General features: G+C 41.4%; 1 protein-coding gene across 2 annotated transcripts in view; it reads right to left on the bottom strand.

Annotated features, from left to right (window-relative positions):
- The window catches only part of RALBP1 (ralA binding protein 1), an 85,166-nt gene that overhangs the window by 52,137 nt on the left and 13,200 nt on the right, over positions 1–19,829 (bottom strand). Inside the window, exon 2 of one of the 2 annotated variants that reach the window (XM_075533036.1) lies at positions 5,910–5,952. The exons of the other annotated variant lie outside the window; for it this stretch is intronic. The gene's annotated coding sequence lies outside the window, so the exon portion shown is untranslated. The remainder of the gene's footprint in view (positions 1–5,909; positions 5,953–19,829) is intronic. 2 annotated transcript variants of the gene reach the window in all.

Here is a 19,829-nt window from a genome sequence, read left to right as displayed (position 1 = left end):
CTGTCCCCCAGGGAGGAAGTCACATGTCGATCCTTGCAATCGGTTCCCCCTTTCCAACACACCCTCCTTCCACCCTCCCAGTATGGCCACACACTCACTGGTCCTGATGGGATCATCTGCCCTGGATTCCCTGTGTTTCCAGTTCCTTTCTGTACCAGTGTATGGCCTCTGGGTTAGCCAGATTTATAAGGTAGAACTGGGATCATGATAGTGGGGGAGGAGGAAGCATTTAGGAACTAGTTAAGTTTTATATTTCATCATTGCTACATTGTACCCTGACTGAATCGTCTCCTCCCCGAGACCCTTCTATAAGGGGGTATCCAGTGGCCTACAAATGGGCTTTGGGTCTCCGCTCCGCACTCTCCCCCTCATTCACAATGATATGATTTTTTGTTCTTTGATGCCTGATACCTGATCTCTTCGACATCTCCTGATCGCACAGGCTGGTGTGCTTCTTCCATGTGGGCTTTATTTTTTCTCAGCTAGATGGCCACTTGTTTACCTTCAAGCCTTTAAGACCTCAGACACAGGATAATTTTTTAAAAATAGTTTTACTGGCGCCAGACCCAAAGGGACAGGTACAACATGAGTCCCCTGAGGTAAGTACAATCAGCATGACAGAAATGGGGCATTAATCCACCCAAGGGGAGGGTATGGTTTATATCTCCACAGGGAAAGTGGGACCAGACTTCAACCCAGTGTCGCAAGGTGTGAATGCAATATCCCGGCGTGGAGGAGGGAACCGGTGGAGAGGTCTGGGAGGCTGGCCCCAGCACCATAAATTAAGTGGATTCCTGCCCCTCCCCCGAAAAGAATTTGTTCCAAAGGACAACATTGACTCTGCAGCTATGGGAGATGGACATATTTGATCAGAGCACACGGGAGCAGATGAAGGGGCAGGAGGAGAGAGTGGAGCACAGCCTGGCCCACCAGGCCGTGATGATGATGTTCCTGAGTAGAGCAGCCAGTCCACAGAGAGAACAACATGGCTGGCCCCACTATGAGAAATGATGCCAATCAGTGACTAAGGGCGATACAGGGGACAGCACTGGAGACACAGTGTGGGAATTGCACCTGACCTGATCCCACCACACCGAGGCAAATCACTGGGGGAGTGCAGCGGAAAAGCAAGGGAATGGAGTGGCAAGGTCCCTAGGGAATGCTGAAAGTGGACTTTGGGGCCAGGGCGTGGTGCCCCAACAGACTGGACTGGAAAACGCTCCTAAGGGCCAGCAAACGATCCCTGAACTGACTACAAGCTTTTCTCTTGTGAACTGTTTTGTTCTGTTCTTTTTCAGTGGTTTGTTTTTGTTGTCTGGTTGTATATTGTTGCTTTGTGTTCCTCTGTCTAGTTTTCGTGCATGTTAGTGACTCCACAGGTCTGTCTGAATAGGACAGGCTGGATGAACTATCTGGATGAAAAACAACGGGACCGACAGTTCCGGGGGGACTTGGGGTGGGGGGGTAGAGGGGGGTAAGGAAGTGGTGTTAACAAACCCAGGGACAAGGGAAAAACATGGGACCCCAAATGGTAGAGAAGGGGGAGTGGCAGGCCTGGTAGGAAATGATCAAGGGTAAGGTTGCTTAGAGAAGAGGTATACTCTAGCCCAGGTGGCGATGAAGCATGGTAGTAGGGCAGGAGGAAGGTCAAGGGAGATGGAGGAAAGAGCTAGGAGTCAAAGGGCATTCATGGAGGTCTAGACAAAGACAGATACATGCAAATATATATAGGAGGTTGGGGAAATAGATCTTTGTGTCTATATTTATAGGTCAAGTATTAAGGTGGCGGAAGGACCTTGGGCCTCTACTCAAACACTCCCTCTATGCATGAATACCTTCTTTTATTAAATTGGAACTCTATGATGCTCACTCTCCCGACACAACGGCTGGAGCCAAAGTGGGTGAACAAGTAAACGTGGTGAAGAAAGCTGATGGTGCCCGGCTATCAAAAGAGATAGTGACTGGGGTCTTAAAGGCTTGAAGAGAAACAAGCGGCCATCTAGCTCAGAAGCAACAAAGTCCACATGGAAGAACACACCAGCCTGTGTGATCGAGTGGTCCCAAAGGGATCAGTTACCAGGCATCAAAGAACAAAAAATCATATCATTGACTGCACACCTCCATGATAGGATCGCTGAAGACAAATGGGTGCACAAGCAAATGTGGTGAAGAAAGCTGATGGTGCCTGGCTATCAAAAGAGATAGTGTCTGGGGTCTTAAAGGCTTGAAGGTGAACAAGCGGCCATCTAGCTCAGAAGCAAATAAGCCCACATGGAAGAAGCACACCGGCCAGTGCGATCACGAGGTGCCCAAGGGACCAGATATAAGGCATCATGCAAAAAAAAAAAAAGATATAAGTGTGTGTATGTATGTGTATATATGTGTATATGTATATATGTATGTGTATATATATATATTATATTAAATGAAGGGGGAAGTGCAGAATGGAGACCCAAGGCCCAAGTGTCGGCCAATGGAGATCCCCTCATAGAGGGGTTTAGGAGAGGAGATGGGTTAATTAGGGTGTGAGGTAGTATCGATGAAGAACACAGCTTTCCCCCAGATCCTGGATGCTTCCTCCCCCCAATTACCATGATCCGAATTCTACCTTGCAGGGCTGGATAGGACAGAGGCTGTACACTGGTACATATGAGGGTTGGAGGTACAGGGAATCCAGGGTGGATGATACCTTCAGGACCAAGGGTGTGAGGGACGATGCTGGGAGAGTGGAGGGTGAGTGGGTTGGAAAGGGGGAACTGATTACAAGGATCCACATGTGACCTCTTCCCTGGGAGAGGGACAGCAGAGAAGGGGGGAAGGGAGACCCCGGATAGGGCAAGATATGACAAAATAACGAGGTATAAATTACCAAGGGCATATGAGGGAGGGGGGAAAGGGGAGGGAGGGGGGGGGAAAGAGGACCTGATGCAAGGGGCTTAAGTGGAGAGCAAATGCCTTGAGCATGATTGGGGCAGGGAATGTATGGATGTGCTTTATACAATTGATGTATGTATATGTATGGATTGTGGTAAGAGTTGTTTGAGTCCCTAATAAAATGTAAAAGAAGAAAAAAAATAGTTTTACTGGCATACACTTCACATATTGTACAATTTAATCATTCGATCATATTCAGAAGAGTTGTGTAATCACCATCAGCATTTTCTTCTTGTACTCGTTGCTGTTTCCCTCCAACTTCCCCTGCAATGCCCCCAGGTAATTACCTCTACAGATTTATCGGGCCTAGATTTCATACACAGAAAATCACACAAATATATAAAACACAAAGAAGCAAATAAAATGAGCAATAATGACAAAACAAACAGAAAAGAAAAACCTTGATTGAAAAGAAAACACAAAATACTAAAACACTGAAACAACTTGAAAATGGGTCAAAAGGGAACTCAACTGATAAATTGTTACATTTTAACCGACCTTCAACTGCCATAATAGATTTCACAATTCTCTCTGATAGTACAGTCTATTCATATCCCTGGACTGGTCAGAGGGAACTCACTGGAGGTCTAATTGCTGTGGACACCCTGCTTTCACTGTCATCCACCGCCTCCTGCAAACAAGGGGTTCACAACGTAAGCTTTCATACCATTCCCTTATTTAGAATCCTTAGATCACACAGGCTGGTGTGCTTGGCATCTCTCTCTCTCCATCTCGCTTTCATTCACTTACTTATCTAACCTCTCGTATACCTCAAAACATATGCTACCCTCATCCTGTCTCATTAACATAATGAAGACACGTCATTCCCAAATGGGATTAGAACCATGGGTATGGTCCTATTTGAGTTTACAACACATTATATTTTATTATTACTAGTTTTTAAATCATTTTAGTGGGGCTCTTACAGCATGCATAACACTCCATGCATTAATTGTATCAAGCATATTTGTACATATGTCCCCATCATCATTTTCTAAACATTTACTTTCTATTTGAGTCCTTGATATCAACTCCTTTTTTCCCCTCCTTCCCTTGAATAAATTATAAATTATTATTGTGACCTCTTGATAAATTATAAATTATTATTAGTGTTTTCATATCTTATATCAACTGCTGTCTCCCTTCACCCATGTTTCTGTTGTTCATCCCCCTGGAGGTGGGATTATACATCGATCATTGAGGAAGGTTCCCCCTTCCTCCCCTCTTTCCCCCACCTTCCTCCTACCCTCCTGGTATCACTAACTCCCGTTTCTGTTCCTGAGGGTTTTATCTGTCCTGGATTCCATGTGTCAATAGATGGGTTTGGGGTCTCTGCTCCAACCCCCCTCATTCTCAAAACAGTATGCTTTTGTTGTAGTGGTTTCGGGGCTTCTGGTGTCTGTTGCCTGATTCCTTCAACTCCTCATGATCGCACAGGCTGGTGTGCTTCTTCCATGTGGGCTTGTGGCTTTTCTGCTAGATGGTCCCTTCGTTTAACTTCAAGCCTTTAAGACTCCAGATGCTAAATCAAGCCAGGCACCAACAGCTTTCTTCACCACATTTGCTTATGCATCCACTTTGTCTTCAGCAATCATGCTGGGAGAATGAGCATCACAGAATACCAGATTGTTAGAACAAAGTGTTCTTGTGTTGAGGCAGGGATTGACCAGAGGTTCAAAGTCCATCCACTTCTTCAATGTACTGCCATATAAATATATATGCGCGTAGTTATGTAAATATATTAATTCATAAAAATAGAAAGTATTGGCCTAAGTGCACATATATAGCTTTGCTTCCTAGATTTTTCCTGCTTCCTTTTTCCTTCCTCCTGTCCCACCATCACACTCGCCCTTCTTCTGCCTCTTAGGAACTCCTCTGAGCTAGGTTGCTGTTACTCCAACACCCCCAGGATCTCTATGTCCTCCTCGTTATTGCTTTTAATTCCCTAGTTGTTCCCCCATCTATGGCTACATCACATATTTTAAGGACATACAATCCAATCTGTAGCACATATCAATAATCAATAATGTAGCACAATAATGTAGCACATATCAATAATGACATGAAATGTACATGGTCTAAATACTCCAATTAAAAGACAGATTGGCAGATCCAACTATGTTTGCTGTCTACAAGAAATTAACTCATATCAAAAGATGCAAAACAAACAATTATATCAACGTAAATGAAGGGGTTGGAGTGGAGACCCAAAGCCCATCTATAGACAATTGGACCTCCCCCCACAGAAGGGTTACAAGGAAGGGACAATTCAACCAGGGTGCAGTATAGCACCAATGAAACACACATCATTCCTCTAGTTCCTGAATGCTTCCTACCCCCACTACCATGACCCGTTCTACCTTACAAATCTAGCTACACTGGAGTATACACATTGATACAGATAAGAGAGCTTCACACACACATGGAATTCAGGACAACTAAAACCCTCAGGAACAGCAGTGGGAGTAGCGATATCATGAGGGTAGGGAAATAGTGGGGATGGGGAACAAAGGGAGAACCCATCACAAGGTTGAATATATAGCCAACCCCCAGGAATACAAATCACAGAAATGTGGGTGAAGGGAGACAACATACAGTGTAAGACACAAAATAACAACAGTAATATATAACTGATCAAAGATTCAAAGGGTGGCAGGGGAAGGGAGGGAGGGCAAAAAAGAGGAGCTGATACCAAGGGCTCAAATAAAAAGAAAATGTTTTAGAAATGTTGATGGCAACATATGTACATGTGTGCTTAATACAACATGTGTGCTTAATGATGGATTATCACAAGATTTGTAAGCAGCCCTCAATAAAATGATTAGTAATTTTTATAAAAGAAATCATCTCAAAGATAATAATACAGGCAAACAAAGTACAAGGAAGGGGGAAAGACAGTTCATGCAAACAAGTCAAAGAAAGCAGGAGTTGCACCGTACCCTCAGATGAAGTGGACACAGAGCAAAGACACTTACCAGAGGCAGGAAGGGGTGTTACATAATGATAGTAAAAGTCCATCTGCCAAAGAGATATAGCCATCGTGAGTGTGCAGGCACCAAAGAGAAAGAAAGAAAGGACAATTAGTTGCCATAGAACCTGTTCCAACTCTTGTGGACCCCACCTGTTACAAAGAAGAATCCCTCCATCAGGTTCCCTTGGGTGTTGTAACTGTTAACAGAAATAGATGAGTAGGTTTTTCTCAGGAGGCATCAATCTACACAACCAAACTCACTGTCACTGAGTCAATTCCAACCAACTTCCTCACTGCCACCAAGTTGGTGCCAAGGCACAGTGACTCTGCAGGGCAGAACAGAACTGTCCTTATGAGTTCCTAGGACTGTAACATTTGCAGGACTAGAAAGCCCCGTCTTTCTCTCGCAGAGTTGACTTCAAGCTGCTGCCCGTGGGGTTAGCAGCCCAACGCGTAACCACTGTGCACCCAGGCTCTTTGGGGCATCGTTCACTCAAACTGGACTCAATGCCATGGAGGTGGCTCTGACTCATAATGGCACTGTAAGACAGGGCTTCAGAGACTAATTCTTCACAGGAGTAGAAAGCTTCATCTTTCTCCAGAGGAGCTGGTGGTCACTTTGAAATGCTAACCGTGTAGTTAGCAGACCAACTTGTAACTACCCTGTTTCCCCGAAAATAAGACAGTGTCTTATATTAATTTTTGCTCCCAAACATGCGCGAGGTCTTATGTTCAGGGGATGTCTTATTTTTCCATGAAGAAGAATAGGTACACATTTATTGTTTATTGTTTTATTAAAAGAGACCTTGCACTTCCTGTCTGCTCTGGCTGCGCTGCAGCTAACAGTGAGCTGCGTGGCAGCGCCCGCTGCTGTGGTCCAGAGTCCACAGTTATGGCAGCTTCGGGGGCCTTATTTTCAGGGAGGTTTTATTTTCAGGGGGATGCTTTATATTTCAGCGAGAGGCAAAACTGTAAGTAGGTCTTATTTTCAGGGGATGTCTTACTTTGGGGGAAACAGGCCACCAAAGCTCTTTTGGGGGCATCATTAGGTGGGTGCAAACAACTAAGCTTTAGATTAACAATCTGCTGCAAGCTGTTTGTGCCACCAAGGGGCCTAAACATTGTCTAAAAGGGATGAGACTAGAGAATAAGAAGCATCGAAAAGTCTCACTTACTGCTGGGGTCGATGTAAACTTAAGAAAACTGTTTGCCAGTATCTTTTCTTTAACATACCCTTACCATACAATCTGCATTTACTCTCCTAAATATGTACCTGAGGGAAATAATACACGCTCACAAAAGGACTTATGACAAGAGTAAGTAATTACTCATAATAGCTAAAAACTAAGATACTCGCCTTTCCATCATCAGGAGATTGGCTAAATAAACTGCAATATATTCCAACAGTGTAATGTTATTTGTTATTTACCATTACAGAAGCAAACTAACTAACCATATGTTGCGAATTGAATTATGTCGTTCTCAAAAATATGTTGCACACAGACTCTTACATCTATGTCTGCAGTTCTAATCCCATTTGGGGATGGGCTGTCTTTGCAATGGTAATGAGACAAGATTAGCACAGGGTGTGCTTTCTGTCAATCCCTTACAAAAAAAAAGAGATTAGGGAAGCAGAGCAAGGGAAGATGAATGCCAAGTGACATAAAGATCTCCTAGGGACAAGGGAACAGAAGCGAACGAGAGGATGGCTTTCCTCCAGAGCTGACAGAGATACAGGCCTTCTCTAGAGCTGGTATTAGATTCAACCTCCTAAAATGTAAGTGGGAGAAAGCTGGGCCTTTCTACCCCCGCAGAGTTACAGTCGTGGAAGCCCACAGGAGCAGTTGTCCTGAACGAGTCAGAATCGACTTCATGGGAGTAAAATGAAAACTATAAGACAATGAATTTCTGCTTGTTAAAGCCATTTCTTGCAGTATTTCTGTTAGAGCAGCACTAGATACCTAAGATATTATACATATAATAAAATGGATAAAATGCAAAAGAAAGCACCCTGAGACACAATAGTGTCTATTGTATGTTTCTATTTACATTGTATGTTTCTATTTACATAAAATTCTAAACAGTTCTAGTTGTCATAGAATTTTTAACTGTGGTTCAGCATTGTAGAGGACAGAGACGGAATGAACTTTTTAGATAAGGGATGTACTATGTACCTTGCCAAGCATGTGAATTACATATGCGTGTACACTTATTAAAATTTACCAAGCTTTGAGTTTCACTGACTCTAAACTATACCTCAATTAAATGTATGAGAAGAGCGGGGTGGTGGGGAAGGTAATGGATGGTTTATAAAGATGACTGTGATCATGAGTGATTTAATAAAATATAGACCTTCCTTTTCAAATGCTGCTACACCCTTTATCCTCAATACCCATCTATTTCCAATAAAACTAGGTGACTGATTCCTATATAAAAGGAATAGGTTCTTTAAAAAATAGAAAATGTTTTTTCAGTAATGCCTAATAATATACAAATCCCATATTCATTAAGTATATTCAGACTTATAAGACAGAATAGAAACACTCGTTTGTGTTTCCAAGATTATAAATCTCTATGAAAGAAGCCAACCTTATCTTTCTCCCATGGGACAGCAAGTGAGTTTGGAACTCAAAATGCGGTTAATACCCTGTACCACCAGGGCTCCTGTAATATGCAACAACAAGTTAAAAGTACAAAACGAAACAAAATTCACAAGTCTAGAGCTTTAATTTAGAGTAAAAAAGATCTGTATCATTTTAAAATCATTTTATTGAGGGTTTGTACAACTCTTAACACAGTGCATACTTCAACCCACTGTGTCAAGCGCATTTGTACATTTGTTGCCATCGTTTTCAAAACATTTTCTTTCTACTTGAGCTCATTTTCTTTTCCTCCCTCCCCTACTCTCCCTCTCTCATGAACCCTTGATAATTTATCTGTCTTATACTGAGACAGATGTCTCTCTTCACCCACTTTTCCACTGTCTAAGCCCCTGGGAGGGGTCATATGTAAATCATTGTGATCAATTCCCCCTATCTTCACCCACTTTCCCTTTACCTTCCTAGTATGGCTCCTCTCAACATTGGTCCTAAGGGATTTATCTGTCCTGGATTCCCTGTGTTTCCAGCTCTTATTTGTACCCATGTACATGCTCTGGTCTAGCTGGATTTGTAAGGTAGAATTGGGGTCATGATACTGGGGGGGGGGAGAGGAAGTATTAAAGAACTAGAGGAAAGTTGTATGTTTCATCACTGCTATACTGCACCCTGGCTGGTTCATCTCCTGCCTGTGACCCTTCTGTAAGGAGATGTCCAGTTGCCAACAGATGGGCTTTGGGTCTCCACTCTGCAATCCCCCTCATTCCTAATAATACGATTTTTTGGTTCTGGCTCTCTGATGCCCGATACCTGATCCCATCGACACCTCAGGATCACACAGGCTGGTATGCGTCTTCCATGTGGGCTTTGTTGCTTCTCAGCCAGATGGTTGTTTGTTTATCTACAAGTGTTTACGATCCCAGACATTGGGAGGGGGGAAGCGGGGAGGGAGGGGGAGAAATGAGGAGCTGATATTAAGGGCTCAAGTAGAAAGCAAATGTTTTGAGAATGATGATGGCAACATATGTACAAATGTGCTAGACACGATGGATATATGTATGGATTGTGATAAGAATTGTACAAGACCCCAATAAAATGATTTTAAATAATTTTTTTGGAGAGTGAGTAAGAGTAAGTGAGAGAGTGAGAGTGAGTGAATTAGTAAGTGAGAGTGAGTGAGTGAGAGTGAGAGTGAGTGAGAGTGAATTAGTAAGTGAGAGTGAGTGAGAGTGAATGAGTGAGAGTGAGTGAATTAGTAAGTGAGAGTGAGTGAGAGTGAGAGAGTGAGTGAATTAGTAAGTGAGAGTAGGTGAGAGAGTGAATTAGTAAGTGAGAGAGTGAGTGAGAGTAAGTGAGAGAGTGAGTGAGAGTAAGTGAGAGAGTGAGTGAGAATGAGAGAGTGAGTGAATTAGTAAGTGAGAGAGTGAGAGTAGGTGAGAGAGTGAGAGAGTGAATTAGTAAGTGAGAGAATGAGTGAGAGTAAGTGAATTAGTAAGTGAGAGAGTGAGTGAGAGTGAGAGAGTGAGTGAATTAGTAAGTGAGAGTAAGTGAGAGAGTGAGAGTGAGTGAGAGTAAGTCGATTTAAAATAATTTTTAAAGACCCCAGATATCTTTTGATAGCTGGGCACCATCAGTTTTCTTTACCACATTTGCTTATGCACCTGCTTGTCTTCAGCAATCGTGTCAGGAAAGTGAGCATCATGGAATGCCAGGCTATCAAAACAAAGTGTTGTTGCATTGTGGGAGTACTTGAGTGGAGGCCCAATGTCCATCTGCTACCTTAATACTTAACATATAAATATATGTATATCTATTTCCCCAACGTCATATATATATTTACATATGTACATGCCTGTATTTGGACCTCTATAAATGCCTTTTGCCTCCTAGTTCTTTCCTCTATTTCCTTTTATTTCCTCTTGCCCCACTATCATGTTCAGCCTTCATTTTGGTTTCACTAATTCTTCTCAGTTGCAATGCCCTTAATCAAGCCCTACTAGGCCTCCTATATCCTCACCATGGATTTTAGATCACTTGTTGTTCCCTTGTCCCTGGGTTTGTTAACACCACTTCCTTTCCCCCGATTCCCCCTCTCCTATGTCCCCCCAAAACCATTGGTCCCATTGTTTTCTCCTCCAGATTGTTTATCCTGTCTTATCTAGATAGATATACAGAGATAATAATATGCACAAAAAACAAGACAGAGCAAAACAAAGGAATCAAAGAAAACAAAACCAACGACAAAAAAAGAAGAGAAAAGCCAGGTCTGTTTGTTGACCTTTAGGAGTGTTTTCCAGTTGAGTGTGATGGATGCCACAAAGTTTACTTTTGGTGTTCTCTGGGGACTTCCTGGTTCTGCTCCCCTTGCTGTTCTGTTGCACACCCTTCGTGTTTCACCTCGGTGTGTGGGGTCAGATCTGTATCTTTTAATGTGAATAATATTTACACCGAAAAGAACACTTGTGGTAATCACAATGGAGGTAAAACAATTTTTTTAAGTTTTCATAAAACTAGACTTAAACCTAACCAAATTTTCACTCTCCAAAGATGGAAGGTATATTGTGTGTACATATAAGGAAGTTTTATCTGTTCATGTACCAGTATTAATGAACTCATATACCAAAAATCATTTATCCCTGGAAAAGGTCAAAGTGATGTATGTAGGAAAGAAAAGTTGCTCAATTAAAGTTTCCTGCAATGAGCTCAAGTATGAAGGATAAAACTGATGGTTTATTAAATCTGATGATGCCTCAGCAAATAAAGGTCTAGTCCAACAAATGTCTTGCTTAACCAGTTTTACAAGTTACATCAGCATTTATAAGTGCTCCTAATTAAACACCAGGTTTAAATTCTCTTCAAGCAGTTTTCCTACATGACGATGGTTTTTAAGAACAATCTGTAAATTAGAAAGTCTCACGCGCTACAGAGGGACCCAACCCTGGTTTATATACTGAATAAACACTATTTTTAATCTACTACTTAAGGAAGTTTACATTAGCACGCACAAATCAAGCAGCACGATTACCAAAACATGTTTGCATATCTTAGTAGCCCAAGATACAAGTATTTTAACTGGCAGATTTTAAATTAACCCTCAAAAAACAATCAATTAAGCTACATTTCTCATCTAATATACAGGGAAAGTTGACCCTAACTTGAACAACATTAGTCAAGTCCTTAGAAGTCCTGGTGGTGTAGGGGTTACACATTAGGCTGCAAGCTGCATAGCCGACGGTTCGAAACCAGGAGCTGCTCTGAGGGAGAAAGACTGGGCTTTCTACTCCCATAAACAGTTACAGTCTCAGAAACCCACAGGGGCTTGGAGGCAAGTTCTCTGAATTCTACCCGGACTTACACTTTATGCCTGTCACTCACTCACTGCCATGGAGTCAATTCTGACTCAAAGAACTGCTTCTGTGGGTTTCTGAAACTGTAACTTTTACATGAGTAGAAAGCCTCATCTTTCTCTTAGGGAGAAACTAATGGTTTTGAACTGCTGGCCTTGTACTCAGTAGCCCAACATGTAACCCACTATACTACCTTAACAGTCAATTTAAACCCCACAAAGAGATTAATTTCTATTTAAAAACTCAAGAAACAGACAACTTAAATTTAATCATCATGGAACAAACTTTCAGAATCCTAGTGATAGAAAAGAATTGAACTGCTAACCTCAAGGTCAGTGGCTCGATTCAATCAGCTTCTTGGGAGAACAAGGCTATCTGAAGAGATTTACAGCCTCATCATAGGGTTGCTGAGAGTCAGACTCCAACATCAAAAAGTAGGGTTTGGGTTTGCCTTCTTAAACCTAAACCCTACATCATAGGATTGATATAAGTTGAAATCAACTAGATGGCACTGGGTTTGGGTAAAAGGAATATTATATGGCTGAGGAAAAGATGAAAGGAAATATACTGACTATAAACAAGTCATTGCAAAGTTCAACCATGTGATCTCTGGACTCATTTCTATCAACAAGACCATATTTGCAACTGATTGATAGGCTCGATTCCACCCTCATCTTCTTACAAGTGCAGTGCTGGCACACAAAATTCTAACCATCGCACTCGGAAATAACATACAGGGTTGCTATGGGTTGGATTAGACTCAACAACAGTGGATTTGATTTTGGGTGAGAATATTGGGTGGCTGCAGAAAACAAGTAGAGGGGGAAACATTTTTTACCATATCCTCTTTTGTACTATTAGCATAATTTGGTGTGTTACTGCAATACTCCTTTTTACTATAATAATGTAGGTAGCTTAAAAATAAAGAGTAAGAACTTTAAAAGTCCTTTCCTCCTTATCAGCATCTAAAAATTCAGTCAATTTCCTCAAAACTAACCAAAAGCGTGACGTCATCCCGGGAGCGCTAACTCAAGAAACACAGCCGAGTCTTGTTAAGAACAGCAAGCACAGTGGCATTTCTAACTTACCTTACTTAGTCCCATTCTGTTCCCTACCTAATCAATGGCGGCCTTGAAAATAATCAACAACCCACATTTCTAGTACTGGTATAAACTCAAACACTGAAACTTACTGTCACTGAGCCCATCCCACTCATAGCTACTTTACAGGACAGAGTAGAACTGCCTCTTCAAGTTTCTGCGGCTGTAAATCTTTATAGGTGCTGAAAGTCTCATCTTGCTCCAGCAGAGCACATATGGTAGATTCAAACTGTTGGCCTTGGGGTTGAGCAGCCCAACCCATAACCACTACACCGCCAGGGTTACACCACCAGGGTCCCTGGTACTGATTTAATGAAACAAACATTACTCCTAGAGAGCTGCTCAAAAGGCTTGTTTTATCAACCTACTTCAGAAAACTAAAACTTGTCCAGTGCTAAAGCCACTCTGGATAGGAGGGGTGTTTGTTAAAAACACAGGCAATGTTTTAATTGCTACTATCTGAAACAATTTATAACAGGGCAAACAATAGACTGTTAAGAGTTTGAAAGGAAAGGCTGGGGGATAAAGGATCTTAAAAAGCTTCAACATATTCCTAGGATCTAAGTAGCAACACGAATGCCAAGAAAAAACCCAAGATCTTAAGCTCTCATTTCTGGCTAACTTGGGAGATTTGCGCACATAGGAAGTAATTAACTTCCTGTGTTAGGCAGAATTAACTGAATGCTAAAGGATGCCTGGACACCAGTGGTCCTCAACCTTCCTAACACTGCGACCCTTTAATACAGCTCCTCATGTTGTGGTGACCCCCAACCATAAAATGATTTTCTTTGCTACTTCATAACTGTAATTTTGCTACTGTGATGAATTGGGTGACCCCCGTGAAAGGGTTGCTCAACCCCCAAAGGGGCCACAACCCACAGGTTAAGAACCACTGCTCAATACACAGAGAACCCTTCTGCAAGGACTGGGGTGTTTTCATTCCACATGTTTAAGAAAATGTCTACCCAATCCAGCTGACCACTAAGCTAAAAAAAATAAAATAAAATCAGATTTCAGTTGACCATACATACCAAGCATAGGCTTAAAAAAAAATTCATAAGTCATTATTCAAACAAACAACAAGCAGAGGAGAGTACTTGATATCCATGGATGCCACACCATAATATTCAAAACGAACAACAACAAAAAAAGAATCATGAAAAGAAACAAAGGATGGTCTATAAACAGGCAGAGGAGGTGGGGAGCTAATACTGTATGCACGCGTGTATAAACCATGTTTTCAGCACATTTTTAATGCCGTTTTGTGGTAAAATTAGGTGCCTTGGCTGATATTCTGGTCTGCTTATACTCGAGTATATATGGTATATACATATCTTTTTCTGTATATGAAATCCAGGATAGGTAAATCTCCAGAGACTGTAATTGGATTAATGATATCTTGGGGTATGATAGGGCAGGTTGATGGGAAATGGAGAGCTAGTAGTAATGAATAATAATGAATACATGAATGAAGAAAATGTCCTAAAATTGATTTTGGTGATGACTGTACAACTTTTCTTAATATGACTGCATGTAGATGTGAATTATGTGCCAATAAAATTATTTTAAAAGAACCATATAGATAGTATGGAATTGGAAAGTACAATAATGTAAATTTTTTAAATGTAATAAAAGGGTTCAACAGTATATTAGAGAGCACACAAAAGAATTAACAAATCTGAAAAAAGGTCAAGACGCATTATCCAGTCTGAGGTTCAGAAAGAAAAAATAATCCAGAAAAAACACAGAGCCTAAGAAACCAACAGGGCATCATCAGGCATTCCAATATATGCTTAATAGGATTCTCAGAGGAGATGAGGAAAAAGGGAAGAAAGAATATTTAAAGGAATAATGGCTAAAAAATCCCCAAAATGATGAAAGTCATTCATCAATATATCTATGAAGCTTAACAAAGTCAATGTAGGAATAGCATCAAAGAGATTCACAACTGGGACACATCATAATCCAGCTGCTGAAAAACAGGGGAAAAAAATCTTAAAAGTAGCTAGAGTAATGACATCATATAAAAAGGATCCTCAATGAGAAAAACCATAACTACTGATTTGTCACTGGAAATCATACTGGGAAAACACACACACAATTCAACCAAGAATTCTAGGTCCAGTAAAAATATCCTTCAAAAATTAAGGAGACAGTAAGATATTCACAGTTAAGTTAAGCTGAGGGAGTTCCCTGCTAATAGACCTGTCCTGCAAATAAATGCTAAAGGAAATCTTCCATGCGAACATGAAAGGACACTAGATAGTATGCCCACTCCTCACTTATTGAAGTTATGCAAAACATGGAGGTTTACTATATAAGACCACAAAATGGAAGATAACACATCCTTACATAATAGCCAAATTACATCATTATGTAACTGCCAGAAATCATGGCCCAGCCAAATTGACACATAATCTTAACCATTAAACAGCATTGCCTTGCACCTTGTCATTTCTTGCTGCCAAATATATGTCTTAAACGTGCAGAATAATCAGATTTCTTTTACTACTGCCTTAAGTAACATACGTTGGATGAGATAATAGAACATGAGTCCATATAACTTGAAACCACATGAAAAATAAAGAATAACATTAAAAGTAAGGTTGTTAAATATAAAAGATAGTATAATTTTTTATATACTGTAACTACTTTCTTCCAATTTAAAAGACCATTGATGAACAATTATGAATTTTGGTGGGGTAAAAGGGAGACAATGTCAAGGAGTCCATGTAGAAAAGAATGTTTGGAAACTGATTGTAGTAGCAATGATAAAATTCTGCTTGATGTGACTGAACTATGTAATGATACATGTATTAAATCCCATTTTAAAATAAGTACAGTATATCCTCAAGTATAAGCTGACCTGAATATCAGCGAGGCACCTAATTTTACCACAAAAACTACATTAAAAATGTGCTGAAAACACAGGAGTAAATGAAGAGGGAGGAAGAGAGAGTGGAGCACATCCTGGCCCACCAAGCCTTAAGGATGATATCCCTACTCAGAGGAGCCAATCCACAGAGACCATATGGCCAGCCTCACTCTGAGACACAACATCCCTCACTGACCCATAGCACTACAGGGAACAACACTGGAGACACAGTGTGGGAACTGAACCCGATCTGATCTCACCACACTGAGGCAAAACACTAAAGGCATGCAACAGAACAGCAAGGGGAACAGAGCAACGAAGTCCACAGGGAATACCAAAAATAGACTTTGGGGTCAGGGCTTGGCACCCCATAAGACTTGACCAGAAAATACTCCTAAAGGCCAACAAACAGTCCTTGAACTAACTACAGGCTTTTCTTTTTTGTTATTTTAATTTTTGTCATTGGCTTTTTGTTGTTGTTTTGTTGCTTGGTTTTGCTCTGTCTTGTTTTTGTGCATGTTATTATCTACACAGGTCTGTCTAAACAAGATAGGCTGGATGACTATCTGGAGGAAAAACAACGGGAAGGACAATTCCGGGGGACTTGGGATAGGGGGAGGTAGGGGGTAAGGAAGTGGTGTTAACAAACCCAGGGACAAGGGAACAACATGGGACCCAAATTGGTGGTGAGGTGGGAGTGGCAGTCCTGGTAGGGAATGATCAAGGATAAGGTAACGAAGAGGTATAGCTGAAACCCAGGTGGGGACGGAGCATGATAGTGGGACAGGAGGAAAGTCAAGGAAAATAGAGGAAAGAGCTAGGAGGCAAAGGACATTTATAGGGGTCTAGACAAAGACATGTACATATGTAAATATATAATATATGAGGATGGGGAAATAGACCATTGTGCCTATATTTAGAGGTTTAGTATTAAGGAGGCAGAAGGACCTTGGGCCTCTATTCAAGCACTCCCTCAATGCATGAATACTTTCTTCTATTAAATTGGCATTCTATGATGCTCACCCTCCCAACACAACCGCTGAAGCCAAAGCGGATGAACAAGCAAATGTGGTGAAGAAAGCTGATGGTGCCCGGCTATCAAAAGAGATAGTGACTGGGGTCTTAAAGGCTTGAAGATAAACAAGCGGCCATCTAGCTCAGAAGCAACAAAGCCCACATGAAAAACACACCAGCCTGTGTGATCACGTGGTTCCGAAGGGATCAGTTATCAGGCATCACAGAAAAAATAATCCTATCATTGGCTGCACACCTCCATGATACGATTGCTTAGGACAAATGAGTGCATAAGCAAATGTGGCAAAGAAAGCTGATTGTGCCCGGCTATCAAAAGAGATAGTGTCTGGGGTCTTAAAGGCTTGAAGGTAAACAAGAGGCCATCTAGCTCAGAAGCAACAAAGCCCACATGGTAGAAGCACACCAGCCTGTGCGATCACGAGGTGTCGAAGGGATCAGGTATAAGGCATCATCAGAAAAAAAAATCTTACCATAGTGAATGAAGGGGGAAGTGCAGAGTGGAGACCCAAAGCCCATTTGTCAGCTGCTGAAGACCCCCTCACAGAGGGGTGTAGGGGAGGAGATGAGTCAGTCAGGGTGCCATGTAGCACCGATGAAGAATACAGCTTTCCTCCCGTTCCTAAATGCTTCCTCCCCCCCAACTACCATGATCCAAATTCTACCTTGCAAGTCTGGGTAGAGCAGAGGATGTACAATGGTGCAGATAGGAGCTGGAGGCACAGGGAATCCAGGGCGGATACCTGCAGGACCAGGGGTGTGAGGGGTGACACTGGGAAGGTAGAGGGTGAGTAGGTTGGAAAGAGGGAACTGATTACAAGGATCTACATGTGACCTTTTCCCTGGGGGATGGACAACAGAAAAGTGGGTGAAGGGAGACGCCGGACAGGGAAAGATATGACAAAATAATAATTTATAAATTATCAAGGGCTTATGAGGGAGTGGGGAGCGGGGTGAGAGGGGGAAAAAAGAGGACTTGATGCCAAAGGCTTAAGTGGAGAGCAAATGCTTTGAGAATGATGAGGGCATGAGTGTACAAATGTGCTTTACACAATTGACGTATGTATGGATTGTGATAAGTTGTATGAGTCCCTAATAAAATGTTTTTTTAAAAAAACTGTCTTCTTCTACTACCCATTTCATACTGCTTATGGCCTCAGCAAGCACCTAGGGTTCTTTGTGTAGTGGGGTTGATTCTGAGAAGTCTGAGCTTTGAGGAGTCATTTCCAAATTGAGGTGCTACAGTTTACCATTGACTTTAATCACAGGACATGGTAGTACTAAGAGATGACCTAAGAAATCTCCTGGACTCTTAGACATATTCTTCTTTAACTCTAGGATGCATTACTAATCCAATTTCACGTAGGTAATCAGGACCAATCGCACCACTCAATACAGTAATACCCTACTTTGTTGATTCAGAAACATAAGGAGGTACAAAATGGTCAGGAGGCATTCTAACTTCCAGCTCAAGGGAATCAGTGCTGTGTCACCAGGCAGGAGTATTCTTCCCTTTGGAACTAAGACTTCCACAGCTGAAGACATAGGGTTGCAGGGACTGGAAGCAAAAATGTGGTCAGTATGCCATTAGGAGTAATAGTGAGTGGTATCATTCCCATTTCCACCTGTTGCGTTCCTGGACCCATAAATCCTGGTTACTGGAGAAAAGGCATCATATGCTGGTTTAAAACATTTACAGGGCTTCTGGAGAACATTGCCTCAATTTTGCAAGATGCTGTCACCAAGCTGGTGCCACAACTGTGTCTTAAGAAGTCCTTTCCATCATTCTGTCAACCCAGCTGCTTCAGGATGATGAGAAACATGTTAAGACCAGTGGATTCCATGAGCATGGGCCCACTGTCATTACTTAATTTGCTAAAATAATAATGTTTTTTTAAAAATGGACAAAGGGCCAGAATAAACATTTTCCCAAAGATGTGCAAAGACCAAAAAACACACAAAAGGATGCTCCTCCCACCTAATTCACAATAAAAAATCTACTTAAAAAGATGCTCAATATCACAAGAGAAATGTAAATGAAAACCACAAGATACCATCTCACACTCTGTTTAGTTGAAAACTAAATGGAAAAGTGCTGGTGAGGACTTGCTTTCAGTTTACAGTGATAATAGTCCTGTTATTATTGAAATGTTATTGGAAAACCACACTGATAGGGTACAGGGCTGCTATACTAAGAATCATTGCAATGGTGGTGTGTTGAGTGTTTTTACCGTTTATTGTTTGGGGGTTTTGTTTGTTTGTTTTTTGCAGAGCTAACTACTGGAAGTACTGTCAAACTGTAAGCCTGTAAAAAATTAGAAGTTGTGTGATGGCCATTATTTACAAAAATGACAAAAAGAGTACATGTTGAGGTTGATAATGTACAAGCGAACACCTCATGTATAGTAAAATCATGTTTGTGATTCAAACCTCCTGGCATGGAGGTTTAGGGTCATGGTTTCATGGGCCATCCCAGTTAAATGACCAAATCTTGTGCTCAGTGCTTCTGCTTAATCTCCTAGTTTGTTGCATTGTGCCTGGAGTCTTAAAGTTTGCAAGCAGACGTCCAAAGTACAATTGGTCTGTCCTAGAGTAACAGAGGAAGAAGAGTCAGGAACAGAAAGAAGATATGAAATGTATGGCAAATTGCCTCCAGGAGACCAGAAGAACTAGGTGGCGTCCAGCTCCCATTACAGAGCCAACGATGTGATCAAAGTAAACAGAATACTGATAAAACGTGTGTGTGTGTGTGTAAGAGAGAGAATTTCTGAAGCCATGATAGAGGCTGGATGAAACTCTGAAACTATTGCCCTAAAATAATCCTTAAATATTAAACCAGGTGTGCATTTAATTCTTCGTAAACCAAACAATTGTTTAACTCATAAACAAAGGTCTGCCTTGAACATTATGCTCTTTTAAAAAATTACAAGGAATTGTATTGACTATAGCAACTCAAAAAATTAGAGAGGAGGC

Source organism: Tenrec ecaudatus, chromosome 15, assembly GCF_050624435.1.
Source record: "Tenrec ecaudatus isolate mTenEca1 chromosome 15, mTenEca1.hap1, whole genome shotgun sequence".
Taxonomy (NCBI): domain Eukaryota; kingdom Metazoa; phylum Chordata; class Mammalia; order Afrosoricida; family Tenrecidae; genus Tenrec; species Tenrec ecaudatus.
The sequence above is the reverse complement of the archived record's forward strand: the minus strand, read 5'-3'. Positions and strand labels throughout refer to the sequence as shown.